This window comes from Paroedura picta, chromosome 3 (genome assembly GCF_049243985.1).
Source record: "Paroedura picta isolate Pp20150507F chromosome 3, Ppicta_v3.0, whole genome shotgun sequence".
Lineage (NCBI taxonomy): Eukaryota > Metazoa > Chordata > Lepidosauria > Squamata > Gekkonidae > Paroedura > Paroedura picta.
This window is the reverse complement of record NC_135371.1, coordinates 106,436,599-106,456,344: the sequence shown is the minus strand read 5'-3', so window position 1 is coordinate 106,456,344 and position 19,746 is coordinate 106,436,599. Positions and strand designations below refer to the sequence as shown.

The window sequence follows — 19,746 nt, the reverse complement described above, 5'->3', positions numbered from 1 at the left end:
CCTTTCCACCGTCTTGCCACTACCCTTCGTTGAGCCACAAAGGATGAGTATAGAGATGATGCAATCTTGAAGTTTATTGTGCTAACAAATATACAGCAACCTTCCATCTGATCTCTGCAACCTCCACTGTGTGCTCCTATCAACCATCTATATCCCACCACTGTGCTTTCCATCCGCCTCCTTATATCCTCCTACTTGGTTCCCACCCTGAGTCTTAAAAAGCTGTGACCGCTTCCTGTCTCCCTTCTCATTCTCTTTGGGCGGTGCCTGTTTCCACTGCTAATCTTACCCTCTTTCCCCACAGGTCTGTACTGCCTGCCCAACTCTCATTGGCCTTTTGGCTGGGAATGCAAGTGGGGTGATGCTTTCAACTTTTCCCCTCCCCTTTCCCCCTCCTTTGGCTGGCTGAGGTTTATCTTCTGTGATTTCCTGAGTCTGCGTCTCTCAAACCCAGGTTGGAATCAGGTAAGGTTGCTCTCTTTCCCCTTCTCCTGGCTCTCACCCTTTTCCTGGGTCTACCACTGTTTTTGAGCCTGGAGTCTTCTCCTCCCCTCCATTCTGTACCCACTCCTCTTCCCTTTCTTCTGCAGTTCCCCACAGTTCCCCGGAGTCCAGGCACACAGCTCACAGCAGCATCTCTGTCTTTTGAAGCCAGGAAAGGACCTTTTGCCCCCTCCCTACGCTGGGGTTTTGCTGTGGCTTGAACTTGTGGTGGTTCAGGGAGGTCTGTCTCTGATTGCTTCTCTGTGCATCAGGCTTCAGAACCAGCACTTTGGTCTTCTGCCTGTCTACTTTCCAACCCTGGTCGTTGTCTGGGCTAGCCCGCACTGCTGCGGCATCCGCATCCAGACCCTGTACAGTATCAGATAGTATATTATTTTATGTTTGAAGAGACCCCTGCTGGAGAGTGTGGGATGCTGCTATGCTATGGGGAAGAAGCTGTTTTACACACAGTATTGACATTGCAGAATACAGAATGTTTTTTTTTTCTCTGCAGTCAGAGAGGAAAAGAACATGATTAGGCATAGAGGGGAAAATGAGGAAATGAAAGGACGGCAAATTCCTGTGGCAATTAACACATTGAATCAGAAGTAGCAAGATTAGATGGAAATCATCCGGAAATGTTTCCAATTAACTACAGTGAGGAGACAATTCAGTCAAACAGTTCCGCTCCAAAGGTTTATGAACTTTTATCAGTGCTGCAGCTGACAACATCACTTGTGGTTGAACCAACTCTTAAAACAAAATTTACTACTATAAAACAACAGCTTGGCATCCAATAATTTAGCCTCCCATTCGCCAGTATTTTTCCATTTACAAATATAACTACATCTGGACACGAAACATGCTCCCACGCACACACGCATGCACACACACCACAAAAAGTGGGGGATTTATAACAGATCCCTCTCTGTTACAGCTCCTCCTGTGATTCTGGTTAGAAAAGTTTCTGTAAAATAATTATACACACATCTCAAGAAGTGAGGTATGACTCATAAACTTGAATGTTTTAAAGGTTCCACTTGATTTTTATTCCACATATGCAGTAGTGAAGATTGTGGTCCATTTACGGGTCCTGGAAGCCAGAATGGGGGATTTGGGAGTAGAACTTTTCACAAGTAGGTAGTTCACAAAGAATAAAAGTCTTGCCAATGTGTTTAGTATCATGGAAGTTTAACATTTGCAACAAAAATGCCTGCCAGGTGCTTTCATTATGAAAGACACATTTGATTTCTAATCTGTAGATGACCAGGGCTATACAGATCTCTGTTAAGACAGTTGACAAGTTCCATATTCTGTGGAAACACAGAACTGGCAAAATGAAAAGGCAAATGGAATATTTGATTAAGACTCCAGTCCATAGAACTGTGCAAATCTCTTCTAATGTTTTTCATTTGAATAATAGCTTATTCTTTCATCTGTGATGAGACCCCAGCTGCATCAAGATATTATTAACCATGACTGGATTCTAGTTTAGTCTATATACTTTGTTGGTGGATGCTAAACTAGAACATCAATTCTTAGTTTGTACCTATCGCAGCCTTTCTCAACTTTTCTACTGTTGAATGTCAGAAAATCCCAGGTTCTGCCATGAAATATATCTCAAATATCTCAATGTGCTGGAATTTGGCCCTGTGTTAATTAGAGCAGCTGTCTTTGATGTATGGTTTATAGCACTCTCATTCCCTCCCTGCATTCCTTCATTCACCTTCCCCCTACATCTTGTAACCTTCCCCTGTCCTCAAGCGTGGTTGTTATCAGAATGTCTTGACTATGCTAAAGTTGTATGGGATTCCTAAGGGGAGGGGAAAGACCAGGGAAACATATATACAAAGCCTTTGCCTCAAACCCCAGTTCTGTCAATGCCTTGAATAAGTGTACTTGCTAGCTTAATAAACAGTAACTTTGCTTACATAAAGAATTTGCATTTTGCCTTAAGAAGAAATCCCTGAAGCATTCTTCAGGTTTCGAGAAACCCCAGAATCAATGTGATCATGCAAACTATGGTTGGGAAGCATGGCTGTGTACATGCTCACGTAGAGCGCCTTCCCACCCCCTCCAAGCCCATCATTGGCTATTTGGGGAGGGGTGGGGGTTGACATGACCATATACGTTCAAGAAACCCTTCCAGGGCAGTCAAGAAACCCCAGGGTTTCACAAAATCCTGGTTGAGAAAGCATGACCAAGCTTGTTGCTCTGACTTGGACAACACAAGCTTGTCTAATCTCAGAAGCTAAGCAGGGTTGGCCCAGGCTAGTATTTGGATGAAAGACTTCCAAGGAATATCAGGGTCCTGATGCGTAGGCAGACAATGGCAAACTACCTCTAAATGTCTTTTGCCTTGTAAACCCTACGGGAGTCTCCATAAGTCAGTTGTGACTTGATGACACTTTCCACTACACCTACTTTGTTTCTGTACTTTATCGTCACATACGAATCTAGAAATTCCGTTTCACTCTGTGTCAGTGCCTCTTCGTTTCCAGCATGCGGACAGGAAAGCAGAACTCAACAAGAAACTTGCTGCCCCAGCTGCATTCAGATAGTGATGGTGTTTTTCCCTCTCTCCTTGCTTTTGCCTTCACTGCATGTTCCCCTATCCTTACCACTGATGACTCAACAAGTAAGATTTCTGAGGCTTAGAAAGGCAGCAACAGAAAGAATGGGGGAGTATTGAAAAGGATCCAAAGTGCTCCAAATTGCATTTTAACACATTGAAGTGGCTGGACAGAAAGGCAGAGTGGGAGAGGAGAATGGCAAGACAGAAAAAGGGGGTGAAGTCTGTAAAATATTTTTTTTTGCAAAGTCAGATTCAGTGAAGCAGCCAGATATAAGAGGGAGGGCGTAGGTGATCTATTAGTTAATGTTCCTTAATTAAAATCCCTCTTTAACCCACTTTGGCTTTTGAAGGCAAAGGGATTTTTTTCCACAAACATAAACTTCTACAATTCCACAGGGACTGCAAAAGACAGCTCTTCTACCAGGCATTTGCTTGAGGCCAATTGACCCAAAACATCTACAGAACCCACCCAGACAGAGAGGTCAAACCTACTGTGCGAGTGTCAAAGTTATTGTTGAAATGTTGTTCTAGTTATTCTAGTTGGCATGTTATTGTTATTGTTATATTAATATTGATATTGTTATATATAAATGTTCTAAAATGTAAGTGTTTTATGTAAACCACCCAGAGCTGTAGGGAAGGGCGGTATAAAAATCTGAATGAATGGATGGATGGATGGATAAACCTGCTTTGGTTTCGGAAGGCAAATTAATTTTTTAATTTTTTAATGCATAACTTGATAAAACACACTATTCCCACAATGAAATTTTAGGCTATTTCCAGAAAAACTATCTGCTCCAGGTTCAATAATCTTCAGAAGTGGGCATTTTTCATGCTTCCCCACCGCATCATAGTGCAATCATGCATTTCCTGGGGTTTTTCTGGCTTTCTGCTGATAATCCTCAAACTTGCTTTGCTATAAAGTTGGGAGAGATCACAATAGAGCCTGGAGGCCTTAGTGTATGGGTGGGAAAACTCTTTCCTGACTAAAGCGAAGCCATTTTCCCCAACTTTATCCTCATAGCAGTCATTCCTTCTACCTCTTTTAAAGCGCACTAGGTTATTATATACCATTTTAACAACAGGTGTAACAGGTCCTATGAATTCTCAGCTTTCCTTCTTAAATTAACTTTCTAGCACCCTTCCCTTGTGAGGACAAAAAGAAAAAGGCATAGTCCCCCCCATGACATTATCAACTTGTCCCTAACTTCAGGGATATCTTTGGAGAGATTGAAAGAGACAATGGTACAGCCTTTATTGAAAAAAACAAGAGCTGTATCCTGCCAACCTGGCCAAGTACTGCCCAATGTCACATATAGCATTCCTGGGTAATGTGACCGAATGTGCAGAGGCAGGGCAACTCCAGGGATTCCTGGAAGAAACTTCAGCAATTGACCCCATCCAGTCTGGCTTCTGGTCTGGTCATAGGGTGGAGATGGCTCTAGTAGCCCTGAAAGACGATCTCCAGAGTAAGCTGGATCTAGGTGGGTGGATACTGCTGCTCTCACTATTAGATCTGAAACTGGCATTTGACATGATCAGTCATGACCCAGCCTAGCTGAGATAGGAGTTAGAGTCACAGCCTTAAAAGGGCTGAATTTATCAAAAATTGAGGAAAGTATGTTCCAGGATACGGCCCTGAACTGTGGGGTCCCACAGGAAGTCATTCTTTCCCCAATGCAGTTTGGCACCTTACCCAGCTGTTCTGGAGTTTTGGGCTGGGTTGTCATCAGTATGTGGATGACACTCAGATATTTTTGTTAATGGACAACTATCTGTCAACACCTCCAAGATAGTCTGGCCGGGTGTCTGGAGGCCATGGCAGATTGGCTTGAGCGGAGCTGCTTGAAGTTGGATCCAGCCAAGATGGAGGTTCTCTGGCTGGCTCAGCATATAAAGAAACAGGTGATACAGCTCCCAGCACTTGACAGTGTACAATTAGCACCAGAACCTACTGTCAACAGCTTTGGCATTATTTTGGACCCTCCCATATCAATGGAGGCTGAAATCACAAAGGCAGTCCATCTGGCATTTTTTCATCTGTGACAGGCAATGCAACTTGCACCTTATTTCTCAGAGCTGGACCTAGCCAGAATGATCTATGTGATAGAACAGTGGTCCCCAGCTTTTTTATCACTGAGGACCAGTCAACGCTTGACAATTTTACTGAGGCCCGGGGGGGGGGGGTAGTCTTCTGCTGAGGGACTTTGCCGCCGTCTGAGCCCCTGCTCCACTTGCTTTCCTGCCAGCACCCCTGACTTTCTGCCACCCGTTGGGGGGTGCTTCCAGCAGCAGCTGTACAGTGTCACATCGAGGGGGAGCCCCAGCCATGGTGGCCACTGGAGAGCACCAAAGGTGAGCCGGCGGCAGAGTGGCAGGGCAGCCCCCGAGGCAGCAGCTGGGTAGGAGGATGAGTAGGAGCTGCGGCCCGGTATAGACTGATCAACGGACCAGTACTGGTCTCCGGACCGGGGGTTGGGGATCACTGTAGAATAGACTTCTGCAAATTGCTCTATGAAGGGTTGCTACTGAGACTACCCTGGAAATAATTAGTCAGGAAAGAGATAATGCAGGCTGCTGCACTATGAGGATTAAGTCATTTTATAGGCAGTATAAAAATAGATACCACAAAAATGTTGTAAATAAATTAATATTTGTCAGATTACAATGCAGAGTATTTTTGCTCTAACTTGTTTAACAGACACAGAGAGACAGGTATTTTTCTCCAATGCATATCCTCCCCAATGCATATTAAACTACTTTAAGAACTAAGGAAAATTTTTCAAGCAAATTGCAGTATTTGTTCAGTGCAGAGGGTTCGCTATTCCCAGAAGGGAGTGGGGGAACCTCCTAGAATTTCAATTGAGTCTATGTAAGCCTTTGGGAGTTCCAAAGCAATTCTTCATATTGTAGCTTATGTTTCTATTTGGATCAGTTTAATAAAATCTTTGAAAATATATCAGGAAAGTTGTATCTGTTGTTTTTCCATGTTCACATGCAATATGCAAACCCACTGTAGAAAAAGCAACAGGAAGATCAACCAGAACATCACTATATTTCTTTCTATTCAGAAAGATATGAAATATATCATATTTGATGTGTTATATTCAGATAAGTTGTTAGAAACTGAGCCACCCTAATGCACATCTGCAGTAAGATTCTCCAAGTAAGCTTCTCCAGAAAGGTACCCAGCAATCCCATTTGCAAGTGTTTTCTCACCCACATATATGTTCAATTCCTGACCAAACAGTGTTGAAAATAATAAGTCAATACAGCCAACAGGTCAATGAAATACTACAGCAGGGGTCCCTAAGGGTATCATGCTACCAGCTGACACCTTTTCTTGTGCCCACCAAGTGTTTTAAGAAAGTGGGTATAATCAAGTGGTGCTCTAGTTCAACAGAACTTCTGACTGGCCACTGGAAATCTGATTGATTGTACAGATTAAAATAACATTGTTTCCGGCAGCAGCTGTCATCACATTATTCGTTTTACTCTCTCATACTCTTATTCCCCACCATATTTTTAAAAACTACTTCAGTTGGACTTCCTTGGTGTTTATATGTGTGGCTTTGCAGTAGCCATTTTATACTTGGCCCCACCTCCCATGATGGCTGTGTCAAAATTCCAAAGGTACCCACAGGCTCAAAATGTTGAGAACATCTTTGCTAAAGAAAGAAATGTCAACTGAATTAGTCATATTCTCACATAAGAAGAAAATCCAAAACAAAATAGAACATTTCCTGTCTCATGTTCACAACTTGGTAGTACTCACAAAGCTGAAATCCAGTCTTAACACACTACGAACTAGGATAACACATTCAGGCTACATCCACTGACATATCAGAATGGTGTATGAATGACAACGATAAAGTGTGCCTACATTATCCAAATAGCCTAAAACAAATATAGAAAGGAAAGAAACAGCAGACTAATCCAATGCCCTTATTTAAATAAAAGTTCCTTCAAGGCAGTGGCTCTTAAACTGGAAATCAAGATCCAAAAGAAGATCACAGTTTTCTCACGGGCAGATCATAAGGCTAAGAGATAGGAGGAGGTATAGCAAGAACTAGCAGAGTATGCTCTGGAAAGCTTAAAAGCAAATTTGGGTATGCCTCTGTATATTGGCTGCTTTCACACATATTGGATAATGTACTTTCAGCAAGAAAGGAAAAAAAGCGGATCCGACCTGTCATCTTGACATCTGTAGCTGGCAAAATTTTGGAACAAATCGTCAAACAGTCAGTCCTTGAGCAGCTGGAACAGAGAGCTGTGATTTCTAAGACTCAGCAAAGGTTTTGCAAGAACAAATCATGTCAGACCAACCTCATCTCTTTTTTGAGAAAGTGACTACCTTGCTGGATCAGGGGAATGCTGTGGACAGTTTATCTGGATTTCAGTAAAGCGTTTGATAAAGTTCCACATGATATTCTTGTTGACAAGTTGGTAAAATGTGGTATGGATCCTAATTCTGTCAGGTGGATCGATAACTGGTTGACAGATCGTACCCAAAGGGTACTTGTTAATAGTTCAGCATCCTCTTGGAGAAGAGTGACAATGAAGTTTCCCAGGGATCTTTCCTGGGGCCTGTGATGTTCAACATATTTATAAATGATTTGGATGAGGGTTTAGAGGGGTACTTATTAAATTTGCAGATACTAAACTGGGAGGGATCCTTATGATGAACTGTAAAGACCTTTATATCAAGATATATAACAGATATCCCGTATGCACACTTTTGCACTTGCCAAGATCTGTTTGAGATAATTTGCAGGCCCTTCTATTTAACATTGGGCTGGTAGCCACTCTGAAGAAGCTAGTCTCTGTCATGGCCCCCGGAATACAGGACTGTTTGCTGATTATGGATTGCTTTGGTTAGATTTCTTCCACGTATCCTGTAAACTTTAATATTGTTTTAATTTTTATTATGTTTTGTAAATTGCCTTTTGAACTTTTTGTGGGAAAGGAAGCCATAAATCTTTATGTTAAATAAATGGGTCTAGGATTTCAGTAGAAATTGCATCTCTGTAGGGCAAAATAAAAATGCTGTGGGTTATTTCAGCAGGCTGTGCCTCTATTTTAGAAATAAAGACCGAATAGTTGAATCCATACACATTCAATAAGATGTTATTTAATTGATTGAGAAACTGAACGATAACACTGGATTTTATCAGCAATAGGTCTCTTATAGCTAGGGAAATCAACCCTCAAGGGCTTCTTAACTTCATTCATCATAACAGTAATGAGAAGTAGGTTAATTTTTATAAATGAGATATGATGGACTTATCACTAGAATTTTCCTATCTGACTTATGCAACTGTAAGGAAGAGTGGATTTCTTCAGCTCCACTCTGTTATTATTAGGTGGTTGCAGTCATTATTTAAATTCCACACCAGTTGTTTTCCAGAAAGAGATAAATATTGGAAAGCTGAAAAGGGTTTTTTGCATCAGAAAAATTCATTCATTGCGATTACATATAAATATTTTTCTAAAAGAAAAATATGTTTTTTTTGTTGCCTCCATACTGAAATATAACGTAATAACAGTGCAAAACCATTCCTGTATAATTTTCACATAGAGACAAACTTATTATATTGTCAACAGCCGCTTTAGTAGTACATTCATTTTAAAAATATATGAATTGTATATGTTTGATGAACAGAGTTCATCATTTTCATAGGTGACATGTGAGCCATTTTTATTATTTATGTACTTATTCATTCATTTCTGGAGGCCTACACAATAGTATGCATCTGCTGATGGAACAGACTTTCTGTTTATTATTTCTGCTAATTCTCCTCTCCCACTGCCGACCCTCCCTTTGTCCCCTATAAAGGTCTGCTGATCTTGTGGACGAGAACTGTAGGAGATTCAGGGAGTCACAGCAGGATGGAGAGTGTAGAAAGCCTGATTTGCCATATATGCCAGCATTCATGTGCTGAAACTATTTTTGGTGAACAAAGTTTTAGCTTGAGGTTTTATTTTGAATAAATAAAAATGACTTATATTCTACTATTCCATTGAGCACCATTTGAAGACCTCCTATAGTCTGAAGTAGGTTACCCTTAAGTGTATTGTTGAGCTATACAGCTTAGTTCTGCAGAGGATTATTTCATTTTTACCTCTTCAGAAAATATAATTTCAGAAGACCTTCAGATTTCGATATTATGCAATGCAATATGCAGCAGACTTGCGGTGAACTCAGAGGGCATTCAAGGCAAGAGACATACAGGGTTGGTTTGTCATTGCCTGCCATTGTGTAACAACCAGGGCCCCCTTGGTGGTCCAAGTACGAGCAAGGCTAATCATGCTTAGCCTCTAAGTCTGCTAGCCTCGCTTCTGTGATCTGATGGGACTGTGCTACCTCGGCTATTCAAGAAACCCCTATATTCTGAGGAGAGTTTGGAAGAGGAGAATTTAGGGAAAAAATCGTACACCACTTTTTTTACACGACTACTTAATTTATGGCAGTAGCCCATTTCAGAAGTTTCAGATGCTCTTCAGGTATGTTGGTGTGATACACCTTTTCATTTGGTCTTTGCTGTAGGAACACTGAGGCCTTGATTATGTGGTTAATTTTGGGAACAGAGCCAATGTGTGGAAGATCCTGGCCTGTGGAAAGGTCAGTGCTAGATTAATAGACTTCCCAGTTTTTAATTCAGCATTCATAGAAAGTTTTGTTACATCCTAAGTAAGTCTCCATATTTCTTTCTGCTTCCTTATCCTTTACTTCTAAGGTCAATACATCTTTCAAGCTGCTTCTTCTCTGGAGAAATTTGCCAGATTCATCTGCAGCCTGGAATGTTTTTGAAAGATAAAATATATTATCAGATAAAGACTTCATAAATCAATGCTTCCTGTTCATTCCTAAAGAGATAAGAATTTTTCCGAAGAAGGATTCTAACATTTAGGCAATTTGAGTTCTACAAAATACAGGCAGCGTCTGAAGCAGCTGTTCAGGGCCGATGCAGCCAGTGCCACACCGTGGGGTGGGGAGGGGAAGCACGGGCATCAGCACATCAGTTGGCACACACGCGCAGGTGCAGATCTCTGCGCCTGCGTATGTGCACTGACCGGTGCATCAATGCCCGCACCTCCCCCCCCCCGTGGTGCAGCACTGGCTGCATTGGCCTGGAACAGCCGCTTCAGACGCCACCGTGCACAACCCTAATCTGCTCCTCCACATGCAGCCAGCTGGGTGACCTTGGGCTCATCACAGGCCTGTTAGAGGCTGTTCTCACACAGTGGTCCTGTCCAAACTCTATCACTCTCATCTACCTCACAGGCTGTCTGTTGTAGGGATAGGAAGGGAAGGTGATTGTAAGCCACTTTGAGACTCCTGCAGGCAGTGAAAAGCAGGGTATAAAAACCAACTCTTCTCCCTGATTTTTGTCCTCACAATAGGTAAGGTAGGTAAGGCTGAAAGAGAGTGGCTAGTTTATTTTGGACTACTACATCTGTAGACAATCTCTTAATATCTAGATAGTAATATATGCTAAAATTTGTTTTTAAAAACATGCATCATGGCTTTCTCACCCTGAGCACATTTGTCCACATACACAGAAAGCTAGAATAATGAAAACCAGGTCTGAAGCCATGACTTCATTAAAGCTGTGTGATTAACAGCTTCATAAATTAAATTGAGCTTTATTTTATCAGGCCTGGCCATCTGTGTTCTTGCACATCTACTCATAAAAGATGGCCTTCTTGCATCTTTAAGGGCAGGATCTTCCATTCTTGCCTACTTGTGGTATAGTACCCATACTTTAGGGCAAATCGGCAAGCCAGTCAATGGGAGCTGCAAGAAGTGAGAGGAGAAAATCTCTGCAAGAAGTTTCTCTTTGTCTCCTGCCCCCATTTACAGGCTATAGTGGAATTAATTTGCACAATAGGGTAAAGAGTAAAAGTATGAATGTTCCAGCTACTGAGAAAATCTTACGAAATAATACTATGAGGTGGTACTTATCTAAACCAACCTTCCTGAAGCATGTCATGCCAGAAAGGAGATTTGTGTGGAGGATTATGGAATAAATCTAGAAAACACACAAGAAATTATTTTTATTCAACAAGGATTTTTTTTGCCCTGCTGCCAAGAAACAGGAGACACAGTACTGAGGCATACTAATGATATTTTGCTGCTTAAGCTTTGATATTAAGGGTTGAATGTCATGGTATAATTTATATCAGTGTGTTTTATAGCAATATATTTTAATACCTGTGCATATGTACACAAGTATATAGACATACAGACACACTATAATTGTATCCTTTGAGGACTGCAAGAACATTATAGCGAGCATTACAGTACATAAAATGTTTTGACAAGTAGAGCCTGATTTCTGTAAGAATGCATCCACAATCATCAGTGCAAAATATTCCCACCTTAGAGACTGGATCTTCAAAAGTGATGACCAGATAGATAGAATGCAAATTTTGAAAATCAAGTCAGCAGCATAGTTCAAGCAGTTTGAACCATGCAGAGCCACAGATGGCGGCGGTACCCATGGCAGCAGCTGCTAGATCAGATATGGGACGTCAGCAGGGGTGGGCCTGGTGGCAGCAAGGCTGAAGCCCGCCTGCCCCAAGGATAACACGTTTTTGCCTCACCATCGCTGTGGCTGCCATGGGGCTCCATGGCTAGCTGGGCTGGATGGGGCAGCAGCTCCCTGGCAGCCACAACCGCAGCCAAGCTGCCCAAGGGGCTGGCCTGGCAAAGGATGGGTGACCCGAGCACCTCCTCCTCCTCTTCCTCCTCCTCCTCCACCTCAGGGCCACATGTGGGCCAGTGGGAGGAGACAGGCCGCCTCTGCTCTGGGTGGGTGGAAGTTTGCTCTGGAGGGAACCTGTCTAGGCTCCAGCGCTCTTAAAGAGGCATAAATTCAACCAGGGAGGCTTTCCCCTACCAAGGAAAGGAGCCTCTGCTGATGCCCGCCTATTGGAAGAAAGTCCCCCTGCCCCCCCAGCACCTTTCCTGATTTCCACCCATTGCAGAAATATAATCTTGCCAGAAAAAAGGAGAGGATGGCAACATTTTCCTTTTCATTTAGAGCAGGCAGACATTCAACCAGTGAGGCTTTCTTCTGCCATGGTGGCTCCGCCTGCCGCGCATTCCAGGTTGCTCTGCCCTCCGTGTCATCTGGGCTCCCCTCCTGCGCTGCTCCACCTGCCTCCTTCACAGCTCCGAGGAGACGCTGCCTGCCTGGGGCCAGGCTCCTTGCCAGGACTGCCAACCCCTCCTCACACACACAACCTTTGCCCTGCTAGCGCCTGCTGCAGCGGGCTTCGGGGCTATTATCTGTTAAGGATGGGATAGCCTGTCTCTTCCCTTGGGGCAATAGCCCAGCTCTCACCAGATGCAGGGGATTCCACCTCCTACTTTTAATATAGCAGAGACTGAAGTTTCTTCATAGTGGATGAGTATCTTTATATTAAGAAAGCTGAATCTGAGTTTAATAAATAGTTACATGTAGATTTCTTCAAGCTAACTTCACAACAGTAAAAGCCATCTCCACAGGAGAGAGGCAGAGAGAGAAGAAGAACGACAGCTAAACTGTCCACACACAGGGGGGGGGGGCTGATTCCGGAGCAGAGCTTTCAGACCCCTCCCTCCTGGACTCTTAGAGACTCAAATTAGGCTCCAGAGATTTCCCTACAGTATCCTCATAAAACACCTTAATTGCCATATGCTGTGTTCTAAGGAGTAATGGGGTAATAATACTCACATGGGCATTTCACTTTTGATGTACTACTAATGTACCATGCCCTGGGGGTTCAATGTCATCATAATAACCAGCCCTGCGCGGTGTGTACTTTAAGATGATGCTATAGTACTAAGATAATAATAAATTTTAAAAGCTCCTTTTGTAGCATTGACCATACCTTTCGAGGGGCAATGTTTCAGTGGCAAATTGTGCTGAATGTATTGAGTACATTACTATGGAACACTGCATTCTCCCAGTCTGAGTGAACCTGAGAGCAGGTATCTAAGAATACTACACCTGATTTCCAAGCAATATAAGACAACACATGATATCAGAAATGGGTCTCCAGTGCTGTTTAAGGAAATAACTGGTGCACTACAGACCAGTGAGTCTGACCTCTTTTGTGGGGAAGATAATGGAGCAGATATTAAAGGGGGCGATCTGCAAACATCTGGAGGACAATTTGGTGATCCAAGGAAGTCAGCATGGATTTGTCTCCAACAGGTCCTGCCAGACCAACCTGGTTTCCTTTTTTGACCAAGTAACAGGTTTGCTGGATCAGGGAAATTCGGTTGATGTCATTTACTTGGATTTTAGTAAAGCTTTTGACAAGGTTCCCCATGATGTTCTGATGGATAAGTTGAAGGACTGCAATCTGGATTTACAGATAGTTAGGTGGATAGGGAATTGATTAGAGAACCGCACTCAAAGAGTTGTTGTCAATGGTGTTTCATCAGACTGGAGAGAGGTGAGTAGCGGGGTACCTCAGGGCTCGGTGCTCGGCCCGGTACTTTTTAACATATTTATTAATGATCTAGATGAGGGGGTGGAGGGACTACTCTTCAAGTTTGCAGATGACACCAAATTGGGAGGACTGGCAAATACTCCGGAAGATAGAGACAGAGTTCAACGAGATCTGAACACAATGGAAAAATGGGCAAATGAGAACAAGATGCAATTTAATAAAGATAAGTGTAAAGTTCTGCATCTGGGTCAGAAAAATGAAAAGCATGCCTACTGGATGGGGGATACGCTTCTAGGTAGCACTGTGTGTCAATGAGACCTTGGGGTACTTGTGGACTGTAAACTAAACATGAGCAGGCAGTGTGATGCAGCAGTAAAAAAGGCAAATGCCATTTTGGACTGTATCAACAGAGGCATCACGTCAAAATCACAAGATGTCATAGTCCCATTGTATACGGCACTGGTCAGACCACACCTGGAGTACTGTGTGCAGTTCTGGAGGCCTCACTTCAAGAAGGACGTCGATAAAATTGAAAGGGTACAGAGGAGAGCGACGAAGATGATCTGGGACCAAGGCCCTATGAAGATAGGTTGAGGGACTTGGGAATGTTCAGCCTGGAGAAAAGGAGGTTGAGAGGGGACATGATAGCCCTCTTTAAGTATTTGAAAGCTTGTCACTTGGAGGATGGCAGGATGCTGTTTCCGCTGGCTGCAGAGGAGAGGACACGCAGTAATGGGTTTAAACTTCAAGTACAACGCTATAGGCTAGATATCAGGAAAAAGTTTTTCACAGTCAGAGTAGTTCAGCAGTGGAATAGGCTGCCTAAGGAGGTGGTGAGCTCCCCCTCACTGGAAGTCTTCAAGCAAAGGTTGGATACACACTTTTCTTGGATGCTTTAGGATGCTGAAGGCTAGTCCTGCGTTGAGCAGGGGGTTGGACTAGATGGCCTGTATGGCCCCTTCCAACTCTATGATTCTATGATTCTATATCCATTATTCAATAATGAAACATTTTAAACCTTCATCATATTTATACTTTGCATAGGAGAGAACTGGAGGCGAAGGGAACAGAAATTAGAACTGTAGCTTGCAGTCCCAAAGAATGAAGAAAATTCTGGAAATTACAAAACTACAGTCTTGCTACATTGTACATGAGGGGAAAGCCCTTGAGACGTACACTAATATGCAAGTGCTGTGTGCAGACCTTTACAATAAAACTTTAGCAAAGGTATTAGCAGACTTCAAATCTTACTATGAATTAAAAAAAAAAGAATCCTGAGTTACATTGGAGCAAGTACTGGCAAATACAATATAACAAGACCACTAAAATCAATGAGTTTGTTGCTGCCCTAAGTAAAACAGCTCAGCATTGAGAGTTAGGCCCATCTCAGGACTTACAAGTCTGTGTTCAGTATTACAGACTGAAAGCTTAAGGAAAAGCATTTAGAAAACTTGGAGATACCCTTGAACAAATGTTACATATTTGCAGAACAAATGGCCAGGCTAAAGCCATCTTGAGAAAAAACTTTACAGTTCAGCAAGTGCAAGCACCCCCAGCAAAATTTTCACCAAAAGCAACTATCCAAATTTACAATGTATGTAGAACTGCACACAACCCCAATCAGTGCCAGTCTTTGGAACAATTTGTTTTTAAATAAGTAAACTTGTGAATTAAAGTTTCTTTATTAAGAAAATGCAAACATCCACATTAGAGTGGTATCATCTATGATACCACTCTAATGGCAGAAAGTGAAGAGGAATTAAAGAGCCTGTTGATGCGGGTGAAGGAGGAGAGTGCAAAAGTTGGCTTGAAACTCAACATCAAGAAAACAAAGATCATGGCAGCCAACCCTCTCAATTCCTGGCAAATAGATGGGGAAGAAATAGAGATAGTGACAGATTTTATTTTCCTGGGCTCCAAGACCACTGCAGGTGGGGACTGCAGCAAAGAAATTAAAAGACGCTTGCTCCTGGGGAGGAAAGCTATGGCAAATCTAGACAGCATCCTAAAAAGCAGAGACATCACCCTGCCAACAAAAGTGCGTTTAGTAAAGGCTATGGTATTCCCAGTTGCAATGTATGGCTGCGAAAGTTGGACCATAAGGAAGGCCGAGCGTCAAAGAATTGAGGCTTTTGAACTCTGGTGCTGGAGAAGACTCTTGCGAGTCCCTTGGACTGCAAGGCGAACAAACCGGTCAGTCCTAGAGGAGATCAGCCCTGACTGCTCTTTAGAAGGCCAGATCCTGAAGATGAAACTCAAATACTTTGGCCACCTCATGAGAAGGAAGGACTCCCTGGAGAAGAGCCTAATGCTGGGAGTGATTGAGGGTAAAAGAAGAAGGGGATGACAGAGAATGAGGTGGATGGATGGAGTCACTGAAGCAGTAGGTGCAAACTTAAAAGGACTCCAGGGAATGGTAGAGGACAGGAAGGCCTGGAGGATCATTGTCCATGGGGTCGCGATGGGTCGGACACGACTTCGCACATAACAACAACAACAACAAAATATCCACATTGAAGGCATAGTCAGGACAGACTTACAAAGCATAGGGTACTTGGAAAATCGAACCAGGCACAGTTCAAAGGAGTCAAAACACTAAAATTCTGAAAAAATTATTTGGCCATCAAGGAACAGGAAGGTCTGGGAACTACAGGATCCTAGGAAAAGGGAGAGGGACAGAATGTGAGAGGAAGGTGTTGTTGTTAGCTGCAAAGTCGTGTCCGACCCATCGCGACCCCATGGACAATGATCCTCCAGGCCTTCCTGTCCTCTACCATTCCCCAGAGTCCATTTAAGCTTGCACCAACTGCTTCAGTGACTCCATCCAGCCCCCTCATTCTCTGTCGTCCCCTTCTTCTTTTGCCCTCGATCGCTCCCAGCATTAGGCTCTTCTCCAGGGAGTCCTTCATGAGGTGGCCAAAGTATTTGAGTTTCATCTTTAGGATCTGGCCTTCTAAGGAGCAGTTAGGGCTAATCTCCTCTAGGACTGATCGGTTTGTTCGCCTTGCAGTCCAAGGGACTCGCAAGAGTCTTCTCCAGCACCGGAGTTCAGCTTTGCTTTTCTTATGGTCCAACTTTCACAGCCATACTTTGCAACTGGAAGACCAAAGCCATGACTAGACACACTTTTGTTGGCAGGGTGATGTCTCTGCTTTTTAGGTTGCAGTCTAGATTTGCCATAGCTTTCCTCCCCAGGAGCAAGCATCTTTTAATTTCTTTGCTGCAGTCCCCATCTACAGTGATCTTGGAGCCTAGAAAAATAAAATCTGTCACTACCTCCAATTCTTCCCCATCTATTAGCCAGGAACTGAGAGGGCCAGATGCCATGATCTTTGTTTTCTTGATGTTGAATTTCTAGCCAGCTTTTGCACTCTCCTCCTTCACCCGCATCAAGAGGCTCTTTAGTTCCTCTTCGCTTTCTGCCATTAGAGTGGTATCATCTGCATATTTGAGGTTGTTGATATTTCTCCCTGAAATTTTAATTCCAATTTGTAACTCATCTAACCCCACCTTTCTCATGATGTGCTCCACATACAAGTTAAATAGGCAAGGCGACAGTATACAGCCGTGTTGAACTCCTTTCTCAATTTTGAACCAATCAGTGATTCCATGCCCGGTTCTCACTGTTGCTTCTTGACCTGCATATAGGTTTCTCAGGAGACAGATAAGATGCTCTGGTATTCCCATCTCTTTAAGAACTCGCCATAATTTGTTGTGCTCCATACAATCAAAGGCTTTAGAAGCAGAAGTAGATGTTTTTTCTGGAACTCCCTTACTCCTTAGCTTTCTCGAGAGGAGGGTAAGGAGGCATAAAACATAGTGGCAGGAAATCAACCTTGGGGTGTCAAGCAAAGGCATCTGTGTTACATCAGGGCTAAAAGGCCAAGCTAGATCAACACCCTAACAGGCAACAGAATAAAATTATGGCAGAAATACCTGGGGATTCTGACATCGGATTGCTGTCAATGGTGACCCAAAAGGGTCAATGGTGCTACATTGTGCAGCAGGTCATAAAGAAGCTATCACTGAAAATTATAGCCCTCCTTTACTCAGAAGAGATACATGTATCATTCTAGATTTATTTTGGTAGGTCCATATGGGCTTCATATAAAACCTGAACTGAAAGATACAATGTCAATACACTACATAGATATTTTTGAAGGATTCAGTCAGTTTCCTATTACTTACCATATTTATTTGAACATAGCAATAACCCCCCTTGTTTGTGGATGTAGGAAGATTTTCTGCTCAGTACTGGGAAAAGGTGACAATTTAACAAGTGGAAATGTGCATTAGAAAAATGACTAAGCCCAATCTATGGGTCAGCAGTCCAGTGATAATGTACAAGAAAAATGGATTGCTATGAATTTGTTTTGATCCACATGGTTTTAATAAAGCAGTGAAGAGACATTTCTCAGTCACGGCTTACAATCGCTTCTCGGCCTTTTGGCTAAGATCAAGTGTAATAATTTCTCAGTCCCCAATGATGAGGATGTGAGGAAGAATTTGGCAGGGAAAGGTGGTTTACCATCCTAGATAAAAAAATGCAGCTAATGTCAGATAAAACTGGATGAAGAATAAGCAGAAGTTTGTACCTTTAACACCCCATGGGGCATGTGTCATTTCTACAGATTCCTTTTTTGCGTCTAGTCAGCAAGCGAAATATTTCAGCAAAAGATGATAAATACTTGGGTGACACTGCAGCTGTCCACATCATTGTAGATGACATGATTATTGCAGTGACAATCAAGGAACAACACAATGTCATCTTGAAATGTAAGGTTTAGTAAGGACAAGAGCCATTTATTTGAGGACTGTACCCACTACATGGGTCGTGTTTTTACCAAGATGGTGACAGGCCTGATGAAGACAATATGAAAGCTATCAATGAAATGGCTCGACTCAAAAAAGACTTGCAGAGACTCCTAGCGACTTCTGCCTAAGTCTCCGGCATGATACATTTTAAATGACTCATACCTGACTGCACTCCTGCATGTCCTGTTAGGAAAGGTGGAAAGCCTTGGATAACCTCAAACAGGCAATCACGATTGCTCCTGAATGCCAATATTTTTATCCAAGAAAAGATCTGTCAATACAGGCTGATGTATCCAAAAATGGCTTAGGCACACACCTGTTTCAGTAGAAACTCTGGCATCACTTGAAAAGCTCCCGTGTTACTATATTTGATCCTACAGCTTCAAAAACATAACATTCTGATTGTTTACATTAAGGGCAAGTGGAAGTGGATATGCTAGTGCAGGGGTTGTCAACTTGTGGTCCTCCAGATGTCCATGGACTACAATTGCCATGAGCCCCTGCCAGCGTTTGCTGGCAGGGGCTCATGGGAATTTTAGTCCATGAACATCTGGAGGACTACAGGTTGACTACCCTTGTACTAGTGGAAGACACACTTTCCAGAGTCATTATCAATTCATCTATGCTCTGCTCCAAATTCTATTCATGAGGAAAGAGTATAGTCCAGTGGACACAGAAACTCATAGTGACCCATTGCTAAAACATCTGCAAGACCACACAAGAGCAGATCATGTCTAGGGATGGGTATGCCAAAAGGAAACGGGTTAAACCAGATCTTAGACCTTGCTCGCCCCTTAGAGAATTAATCAGGATTGAAGATAATTTGTTCATCATAAATTATTAAATAATTACTCCCATGGACTCACATGCTAACCCTGCTTCACTTCCCCTCATTAAGGCATGCAGAGATCAAAAGCACGGGATCATCAAATCTTGTCTTGGCATAAGAGAAGCACGGCTGACCTCAACCTGGGCCAGGGCTTTTTCGGTCCTGGCCCTGACCTGGTTAAATGAGCTCCCAACAGAGCAAGATGGCCTTAATAGAGCTGTCTCAGTTCCGCAGGGCCTGTAAAACAGAGCTCTTCCACCAGGTCTTTTGTTGAGGCCAGGTTTCAGGAACAATTGTGGCCCCTCCTCTGGCCAACACTGTACCATTCTGTGAACCTACACCCTGTTGACGGTAGATGGGGGAAGAATGGGGATTATGCTGCCTTTTCCAACTGGGCAATCTCCATTACACGCTCCAGTTCTGGCTATCCCCTGTCCAATGGTCAAGTTGTCTGCTAAATTCAAAGACAAGGGAATAGGTTAGCAGTAAAGGTAAACCCAAATGGTGAGTTCAGTTCTAGTAACCTCTGACTCCATATCTTTGTAATGTTTGAATTGTGCTGAGTATATATCTTGAAGTAAAGAAAGAGGATGTAGTG

The 19,746-nt window shown here is 42.9% G+C and overlaps 1 protein-coding gene across 5 annotated transcripts in view; it reads right to left on the bottom strand.

The window, feature by feature from the left end:
• HTR4 (5-hydroxytryptamine receptor 4) overlaps positions 1–19,746 on the bottom strand; it is a 303,769-nt gene that overhangs the window by 122,973 nt on the left and 161,050 nt on the right. The window lies entirely within an intron of this gene.